A 10,653-nucleotide genomic window follows, 5' to 3' on the forward strand; every position below is an offset into this window, starting at 1 on the left:
AGCTAAGATATGGAATGAGCCTAGGTGTTCAATGACAGATGAATGGATTATAAGATGTAGTATATATATACACAATGGAATACTATGCAACTGCAAGGAAAGATGAAGTCATGCAATTTGTTGCAACTTGGTTGTAACTGAAAGATATGTTGAGTGAAGTAAGACAGGAGGAAAAAAAGGCAAATACAAAATGATCACACTTATCTCTGGCATGCACAATAAATGGATGAGAAAATGTGATAAGATAGAGGGGAATGCCCACATCACCCTTGACTCCAGAGTTTAGGGAAAAGCAGGACAGAGAAGGAAAGAAGTCAAGTGGGGGAAGGAAAATGAGAAAGGGAAATTATGGGCGGAACAGGGGTCAGGGCTGTGTAATGTGGGAGAGTGGTATCACCATATATCCAAAGCACAGACTCAGCACCGCTGAAAGCATGAGACCTAAGTTGCAACCACGGAACTTTGTCATGTGCCTCAATGTGGTGGTGGTGGTGGTGGTGGTGGTGGTGGTGGTGGGAGTGCAGGGGTGGAGGTTGGGCGGGCGAGGGAGTATGGAAACACTTGGTGGAGGAAAGCTGACACTGGTGGGAGCATGGTGTTGAAAGAGTATATGCCAAGACGCATATGCTGCCTGAGCCCATGTGCTGCTTGCGCCCACGTGGCCGAGCACATGTGTTGCCCGAGCACATGTGTCGCCCGCATCTCCCCCCTTGAGATGTGTACTTTTATGCTTTCATACTTTTGTGTCTAAAGCTCGGTTATGTGTAGGGGCTTCCTCCACCCTTGGAGAAGCCTGCATTCTCCCTTGAGCGCGTTATTCTTACTATTTCTCTCTCCCATTTATCCCTTCCTCCCTCTCTCAGAAACCTCTGAATAAAATCTATTTACTTAAAAAAAGAAGGGTATATGCCAAAAACTCAACTACTGGTAAGAATCACATTCTTTAACTCTATAAAATTATTTTAATTAATTTTTGCTGTATAAAATCTATTTCACCAGAAATTGTTGCCAAATTTAAGGCATGAAGTTGTCCTTTTGGACAACTGGACAACTTCATGAGCTATAATTCCAGATATTTTGTTTAGAGCTTTCCTCATTCATAATAAAAGGTTTTTTTGTACATAGCATAAAAGAAGGGCATAATTTCATTATTTAGCATCCATATATCCATTTTCCTGCCTACATTTATTGAATAAACTGTCCTTTCTCCACTGAGTGTTCTTGGTGTACCCGTTAAATATCAAGTCAATTATATGCAAGAGCTTACTTACTACACTACTCTCTCTCTCTCTCTCTCTCTCTCTCTCTCTCTCTCTTCTGTCAGCAAGCAGTTAGTTTTGATCATTGTAGCTTTATAATGTGCTTTTGAGTTATAAGTGTGAATCTTCCACATTTTTTCTTTTCCAAATTATGTTGCCCATTCAGGGTGCTTTGTGATTTCATATTAGTTTCAGTTAAATGTTTTTCAAAAAAATTCCACTGAAGTGTTTTGTTTTATTTTGTTCTTGGTGAGGGGTTCACACCCAAGCGGTGCTCGGGGCTCTATGCTTAGAGGTCATTACTCCCAGTGCTTGTGGGAACCATATGCAGTGCCAGGGATTGAAATGTTCCCCTGTATGTATGAGCTGGAAGGTACCATGCTGAGTAAAGTCAGTAAGAAGGAGAGGGAATATATTGAATTATCTCTCTCATATATGGGTTATTAAGAAGCATAGTTAGTGAATGACAAATGGCCAAGGGTAACAGAGCCTGAAAATTGGTCTATAGAATTGAGCTTACCAAGAGTGAGGGACAAAAGGGTCATTAAATGGGATCCTGCATAAATAGAGGGAAGCAGACAATCTAGTGGAGAGGGTGGTGTTGGAATATTGTATGCCTGGAACTGGACCATTAACAATATTGTAAATCATTATATAAATATATATCTACAGATATATAGTAATTTCTATATAAATCACTGGTGAATCTGCTAAGCTGTGAGCAAATGAGGGAATGAATGATTGAGCTATCTTCCAAAGGAGTGTGGGTTCAACCTCAACCCTAGTGTTGCAACCAAAACAATAGAAAGAAAGGGTTGGTTACATCTGGTTAAAAAGACAAAAAAAAAAAAGAGATAAGATACTTTTGAAAAGATTAATCTAGGATTATCTTGCAACCCGGGCTAAACCAAACAGTAGATGGAATTCATGTTTACATGCAGAATCCTATAGTATTTAGGAATCCAAATCCTCTTAACTGAGTAATTTTTCCCCCCTCCATGTTTGTCAGCTTAAATCACAGAAGAGGGGCAAAGATCTTTATGAATCTGCTATTCAAGGTTTCTCCCAAACTTCAACTTCTATCATCCCTGGAACATGTGGATTAATTTGTGAGATCATTTTAGCTTTTCTGCTGCCTGTAATTCTTTAGGCTGACAAGGACACAACACTGTCAAGACAATGAGAGTTTGGGGGTGATGCGGCAGCTCTTCAAAACGAGAGGAAAAAGCAAAGCTCATCTCTCAGCTCTTGTGTTTGTCTTGTTGTAAAATGGACTGTATCAGAAGGCTGCCCTCGGGACCACTTGGGACATTTCTGTCCTCCTCCTGCGTATACCGAACAATGGTCCGGAGTGAGGATGAGAGTGGAGGAGGTGAGAGTGGGCTTGGGATGGGAGTGTGGCTGAGATGTTTTCTTGAAGTTCTACTGTTGCGTCTGCTCTCGAACTCTGCTCTGATGATTTTTAAGAAGCCACAAAGTTAACATTCCATGAGCCATACACAGGTATTGTTAGAATCCACCTTTGGTGTATATTGAGAATATCAGTCTGTACTGAAAATATAGTATCTGTTGCTCTTCCTTTTCATCTCCTAAGGACAACTCTTGGCTGAGCCCAGAATAGTAGTATTAGTATTAGTATTAGCATTAATAGTAGTAATAGTAGTAGTAGTAGTAGTAGTAGTAGCAGCAGCAGCAGCAGTAGTAGTAGTAGTAATAGTAGTAGTAATATAATAGCCTGCACTGTAGCACTGTTGTCCCATTGTTTATCAATTTGCTTGAGCGGGCACGAGTAACGTCTCCATGTGAGACTTGTTGTTACTGTTTTTGGCATATCGAATACGCCACGGGGAGTCTGCCAGGCTCTGCCATGCAGGTGGGATATTCTCGGGAGCTTGCCAGGCTCTCTGAGAGGGATGGAGGAATCGAACCCGGGTTATCCACGTGCAAGGTAAACAACCTACCCACTGTGCTATCGCTCCAGTACCAGTAGTATAATTATAATAGAAATATTTCTTTTAGTCAGACATTATTCTAAATACTTTATACATTCTTTCATAATTCCTTCCACAAGCCTGTGAGATAGAGCCCTACTCTTTCTCCATTTCACAGGGGATGAACCCAGGCAGAGATAAGTCAAATAACTTACCCATGGTATCACAGGGAACAGAGTGTAACCCACCCGATTCAGGCTTGTTCAAAGGAACTTTCTATCGGGATAACCCAAAGCAACTTTATTTCTTATTTAGTGTCAGTGTGGTTTCATAGTAAAAAAAATTGACTTTTTCACCAAATACTCAAATTTTGGCACATGTATTATTTGATCTTAGGTGACCTTAGTTGGTCTTACTGAGTCATAGTCAGTCTGGGTTGTGATTACAAAATCCATACACTTGGTAAGATCAATGACACATTTATTTCTCTCAGAGGAGTATAAAAGTCAGAGATCAAAGAGGTGACACTAGGGGAGAGGTCTAGTTGGTGGTTTGGTGTAGTCCATCTTCTTGCCATGTCCTCACTAAGTGAGTGAAAAGTCACCAGAGACTCCATCTCATCTCCACAGATACTTCTTATACCCTCTCACTTCCCTTTGGTTTTAGCCCACCTCTGCCTCCCCCTTATTTTTTTCTTAATTTTTGGGCCACACTCAACAGTTACTTCTTGCTCAGCACTCAGGAATAATTCCTGATGATGCCAGGGGATTGAACTCCCAATATCCTTATTCACTGTACTAACATCCCTTACTTCCCACTACACTGTGCTATCACTCTAATTTTTGTTTCTTTTTCTTTGGTGGGAGGATGGGGAGCACGTAGCACTGCACCTGGCGATGTTCAGGGGCTACTCCTGGTCCTGCACTCAGGAATCACTCCTATAGGAGCTTAAAGGACCTTATGGGATGCCAGGGATGGAATTCAGATTAGCTGCAGACAAGGCAGGTGGGAAAGAAGATGGGCTCGAAAGAAAGAGAGAAAACCCTAATAAACCGAATCAGAAATGAAAAGGAGGACATCACAACAGAAACCAAGGAGATTCAAAGGATCATCAGAGACTACTTTGAAAGTCTGTATGCCACGAAACAAGAGAACCTAAAAGAAATGGATGAATTCCTTGACTCCTACAATCTCTCAAGACTGAACCAAGAAGATGTGAAATACCTGCATAGGCCCATAAATATCAAGGAAATCAAAACCGTAATCAAAAGTCTCCCCCAAAAACAAAAGCCCAGGCCCAGACGGATTCACTGTCGAATTCTTCCAAACATTTAAAGAAGACTTGTTGCCAGTTCTCCTCAAGCTTTTCCAGAAAATTGAAAAGACAGGAACCCTTCCGAACAGTTTCTACGAGGCACATATCTCCCTAATACCAAAAGCAAACAAAGACACCACTAACAAAGAAAACTATAGACCAATATCCCTGATGAACACTGATGCGAAGATCCTCAACAAAATACTAGCAAATAGAATCCAACAACTCATCAAAAAGATCATACACCATGACCAAGTGGGATTCATCCCGGGGATGCAAGGATGGTTTAACATTCAGAAATCAATTAACATAATCCATCATATCAACAGAAGTAAAGATAAAAACCATATTATCATATCAATAGATGCAGAGAAAGCATTTGACAAGATCCAACACCCATTCATGATAAAAACTCTCACCAAAATGGGTTTTGGAGGAACTTTTCTCAAGATAGTCAAAGCCATATACCATGAACCTATGACAAGCATTATCATCAATGGAGAAAAACTAAGGGCCTTTCCTCTAAGATCGGAGACAAGACAAGGATGCCCACTCTCACCACTTCTCTTTAATATAGTGCTGGAAGTACTAGCAATAGCCATCAGGCAAGAAAAAGATATTAAGGAGATTCAGATCAGAAAGGAAGAAATCAAGCTCTCACTATTCGCGGACGATATGATACTATACCTAGAGAAGCCTAAAAGCTCTAGTAGGAAACTCTTAGAAACAATTGACCTGTACAGTAAAGTCACAGGCTATAAAATAAATACCCAAAAATCCATGGCCTTCCTATATGCAAACAATGAGACAGAGGAAAGGGACATGAAAAAAGCAATCCCTTTCACAATCGTACCCCAGAAAATCAAATACCTTGGAATCAGCTTAACTAAAGAAGTAAAAGACCTCTAAAAAGAAAACTATAAAACGCTATTCCATGAAATAAAAGAGGACATGAGGAAATGGAAACATATCCTCTGCTCATGGATAGGGAGAATAAACATTGTCAAAATGGCAATACTCCCCAAAGCATTATACAGATTTAATGCGATCCCTATAAGGATACCCATGGCATTCTTCAAAGAAACGAATCAAGCAATCCTGAAATTTATATGGAACAATAAACACCCACGGATAGCTAAACAATTCTTGGGAAAAAAATGATGGGAGGCATCACCCTCCCCAACCTTAAACTCTACTACAAAGCAGTAACAAAACAGCATGGTACTGGAACAAAGGCAGAGCTGAAGACAAATGCAACAGGATGGAATATCCCTACACACAACCTCAAATGTACGATCATCTAATCTTTGATAAGGGAGCAAGAGATGTGAAGTGGAGCAAGGAAAGCCTCTTTAACAAATGGTGCTGGCACAACTGGACAACCACATGTAAAAGAATGGGCTTAGACCTCAACCTGACACCATGCACAAAAGTCAGATCAAAATGGATCAAAGACCTCAACATCAGACCACAAACCATAAGGTACATTGAAGACAAGGTCGGCAAAACCCTCCACAATATTAAACATAAAGGTATCTTCAAAGATGACACGGAACTAAGCAATCAAATAGAAACAGAGATCAACAAATGGGACTACATTAAACTAAAAAGCTTCTGCACCGCAAAAGATACAGTGACCAAAATACAAAGACTATCTACAGAATGGGAAAGGATATTTACACAATACCCATCAGATAAGGGGTTGATATCAATGGTATATAAAGCACTGGTTGAACTCTACAAGAAGAAAATATCCAATCCCATCAAAAAATGGGGCGAAGAAATGAACAGAAACTTTTCCAAGGAAGAGATACGAATGGCCAAAAGGCACATGAAAAAGTGCTCTGCATCACTAATCATCAGAGAGATGCAGATCAAAACAACCATGAGATACCACCTCACACCACAGAGACTAGCACACATCCAAAAGTACAAAAGCAACCGCTGTTGGAGAGGATGTGGGAAGAAAGGGACCCTTCTACACTGCTGATGGGAATGCCGACTAGTTCAGCCCTTTTGGGAAACAATATGGACGATTCTCAAAAAACTAGAGGTTGAGCTTCCATTTGACCCAGCAATACCACTTCTGGGAATATATCCCAGAGGAGCAAAAAAGTATCGTCAAAATGACATCTGCACTTATATGTTCATTGCAGCACTGTTTACAATAGCCAGAATCTGGAAAAAACCCGAGTGCCCTAGAACAGATGACTGGTTGAAGAAACTTTGGTACATCTATACAATGGAATACTATGCAGCTGTTAGAAAAAATGAGGTCATGAAGTTTGCATATAAGTGGATCAGCATGGAAAGTATCATGCTAAGTGAAATGAGTCAGAAAGAGAGAGACAGACATAGAAAGATTGCACTCATCTGTGGAATATAGAATAATAGACTAGGAATCTAACACCCAAGAATAGTAGAAATAAGTACTAGGAGGTTGACTTCATGGCTTGGAGGCTGGTCTCTCATTCTGGGCAACTCAGAGAAGGGAACACCAAGTAAAATGTGGTCGGAGGTCATGCGGGGGAGGGGTGACGCGTGCGGAATGTAGACTAGAGACTAAACACAATGGCCGCTCAACACACCTTTTTTGCAAACCACAGCACCTAATCAGAGAGAGAGAGAGAATGAAAGGGAATACCCTGCCATAGTGGCAGTGTGGGGTGTGGGGAGAGGGGACTGGGGAGGGTGGGAGGAATGCTGGGTTTACTGGTGGTGGAGAATGGGCACTGGTGAAGGGATGGGTTCTCGAACTTTGTATGGGGGAAACATGAGCACAAAAATGTATAAATCTGTAACTGTACCCTCACGGTGATTCACTAATTAAAAAAAAATAAGATGGGCTCACTGGAGTCTCTGATAACCATCTTGCCTGCATACTCACAAGAAGCAGCTTACTATGAAACAAGAACCCAGTGTCTATTTTTAGCAAGAACCAACTGGCAGATTCTAGATTGCTCAGTAAATTCTCTCCTGGGTTGGTCCTCTTGAGGCTTAAGTGTCTAGCCTACAGGTTATCTTCTTGGGAACTTTGGAGGAAAGGGCAAGGTAAGGGAAATCTTTGCTATATCCCCTGGAGAGTATGTTGGTTTTATTTTTGAATTTAGCTCATAATTTTTTCGAGGTAGCCTATTGTGAATACCTCCCCTATTTAGACTAGTGTACCTAAAATTCATGATTTAAAATTTCTACAAAACCAATACAAGAGAAATGTATTTTCACCTGAAAGCTCTGAGGTTACAGGAAATATTTCCTAAGATCCTCAGAAGGAGATACTTTAGCTCTTTTTTATCTTTATGCTGACATTTGTTGACGGAAAGTTGGCATTCAAGGGCAAGGGAAGTAAGGAAATATAGATCAAAGTATACAACATTTCAGTTCCACAAAATGATTGCGGTATGAAGCTCCACTGTAGAAGGTAGTGCCTATGAAGAAATGTACTGTATTTCTGAACACTTGTGTAGAGGCTAGATGTCATGTATTTTTCTTATAAAAGGGAAAAATCAGAGGGAAGGATGGAAGTTTCGGAGGCCATAGTATTGTTTATGTTCACAGTTATGAATGCATGCCAGTCTATTTTATCTCCAAATTTGTATGTACACTTTTTTATTTGTGCATTTCTCTTTACTCTGTATTTAAATATGTATTGTTTCAGTGTGCCTGCTTGTGCCAGGGATTAAAGCCAAGAGCTCACACATGCGAGGCGCTTGATCCAGCACAAAGCTACACACGGGGGATGTAGGGAATTATTGTCAATCACACCTCCCCCCAAATGGAGATACATAATCTAACTATGGGCCAAAATGGCTAATAGAAAACCTAAGAGCCGTGTGTTTCTTGGTTTTTATCTCTCTCTCCCTGCCTCAATTTTTTTTTTAATTTTTGTTTTTATGCTCAGGGACAGTCACGTCTGTCACCCAAGGCCAACTTCGAAGGAAGAAATATAGCTCTGAAATCACTAGCCTGAGGGTGACATTCTTTCCCAGCTCTAGAATTCTTCAGTGTATGAGCTGTCACCCCACCCCTCATTTTCTGTCTCTGATTCATCAAAGGGGAGTAGGAACATTTGCACTCTCCCCTCTGGAAGATTTTTTCTGTGACCTTTTCTACTTCCAGCTCAGCCTGTGGGCTGAACATTTTGGTGAAGAGAAAAAAATTCAGTATTTGGGGGAAATTAATCAACAAACAAACTGGGATCCAGCTTTGTTTTTTGGAAGATTTTCTGAATGAAAAAAAAAATCTATCACTTTTAATTTTTAAAAACTGTTGGTTATGAGATTCTTGGGAACAAAATATGAAGCAGTATTGAAAATTTCTGAAGAAATTGTGTGGGAGTCACTAAACCACATAATCACAAAGCCACATGCCTGGTATTAGAAACAAAAGCAGTGACAGAAGTCTCTTTTCTAAAGCAACTAGATAGATGAATGTAATCCCTGAATCTGTATTTGGCAGGATCCAAATACTTGGCTACTCAAGGTCACCATTGGGGATGGTGGAGGGCAGCCCTGGGGATGTGCCACAGAGAAATCAGAGGACTCATCCAGGCTACTCTAGACAGCTAATCAATCACAAAGATAGGAAAGGGAACAATGAGACTTCAAAAACTTACAATTTTTTTCTTTCTCGCTTTTTATTTTTATTTATTTATTTATTTTTGCTTTTTGGGTCACACCCAGCAATGCACAGGGGTCACTCCTGGCTCATGCACTCAGGAATCACCCCTGGCGGTGCTCAGGGGACCATATGGGATGCTGGGATTTGAACCCGGGTTGGCCGAGTGCAAGGCAAATGCCCTACCCGCTGTGCTATCACTCCAGCCCTCTTTCTCCCTTTTTAGACTGGAGCCATAGCACAGTGGGTAGGGCGTTTGCTTTGCACTCGGCCAACCTGGGTTTGATTCCTCCATCTCCCTCGGAGAGCCCAGCAAGCTACCTAGAGTATCCTGCCCACACAGCAGAGCCTTGCAAGCTACCCGTGTCATATTCAATATGCCAAAAACAGTAACGACAAGTCTCACAATGGAGACGTTACTGGTGCCCGCTTGAGCAAATCGATGAACAATGGGACCACAGCAATACACTGTTACAGACAGTGCTCCCTTTTTTAAAAAGTTTATTTGGGAGTGAGTAGCACTCCAGGTATGCTCAGGATTTAGTTCTTGCTTTGTGTTTAGGGATCATTCCTGGCAAACTTGGGACCATATCAGACGTTAGGAATCTAACCTAGGTTGGCTGAGTGCAAAGCAAACTCCCTACCTGCTGTTCTATCCCACCAATTCCCAAGATTCCAAGATTGTAAAGAAGTTAACCTGGCAATTAAGCTCTGCTCCTCCTGCAGCTCCTCAAGTTAATATTGGACAAACCACACCGTTAGCAATAGGAAGGTAAGATGGGGGTATGGCGCAGCTGTATTCATGAGCTAGCTCTTGGAGAAGTTTTGACTAGTAATAGCCTGGCAACAAATAATATTTTGTGATAATTAAATGAGAATCACTATCCACAATACCTATGGCACAATACCAAGCAGTACCTAAAATTCATTCTTTGTGTGTGTCTAACCCTCGTTACCGAACTCACCTGTCTTTCAGTGCTAAATTCTCAGTCGGTTGAGGTTTCCCTTATCCACTTAGTTTCAATTTTATTCACTAGCTTTATAAATAATCTGAAATTCCATAGAGAAATCAGCCAGTCACTAAATAATTAAACACTTTGTAAAGCCATGAGGCAAGCAATTCCCCCTCTTTCTCTCTCCCCCTCACCCTCCTTTTTAAACAAAGATTGGTTGACAGTTGGTGATCTCAGGCCGAAAGTATTTGGTGGCTTTACCCTTTGTTCAAGACTCCTAATAAGCCTGGATGAGGCGAGAGATCTACAATTAAGATGACAATCCCCTTCCTTCCTTGTTTTCCCCAAGCTCTGAATGTATAATTTGAGCCTTTGGAGTTTATGTGTTAGCATTCTTTAAAGATTATTAACATTATTACCTTTTTGATGGACGGATTTCTAGTTATTGTAACTAATCTAAACCGAAAGATAAAGCTGAGATTTTGTCAAACTCAAATAAGACTTGCTGTTAGTATGAAAAGCAAAACGCCCCCCACCAAAAAAATATCCTCAGCTTCCATAATGAACGTCAAAGGACA

Source organism: Sorex araneus, chromosome 4 (genome assembly GCF_027595985.1).
Source record: "Sorex araneus isolate mSorAra2 chromosome 4, mSorAra2.pri, whole genome shotgun sequence".
In the NCBI taxonomy this organism is placed as follows: Eukaryota; Metazoa; Chordata; class Mammalia; order Eulipotyphla; family Soricidae; genus Sorex; species Sorex araneus.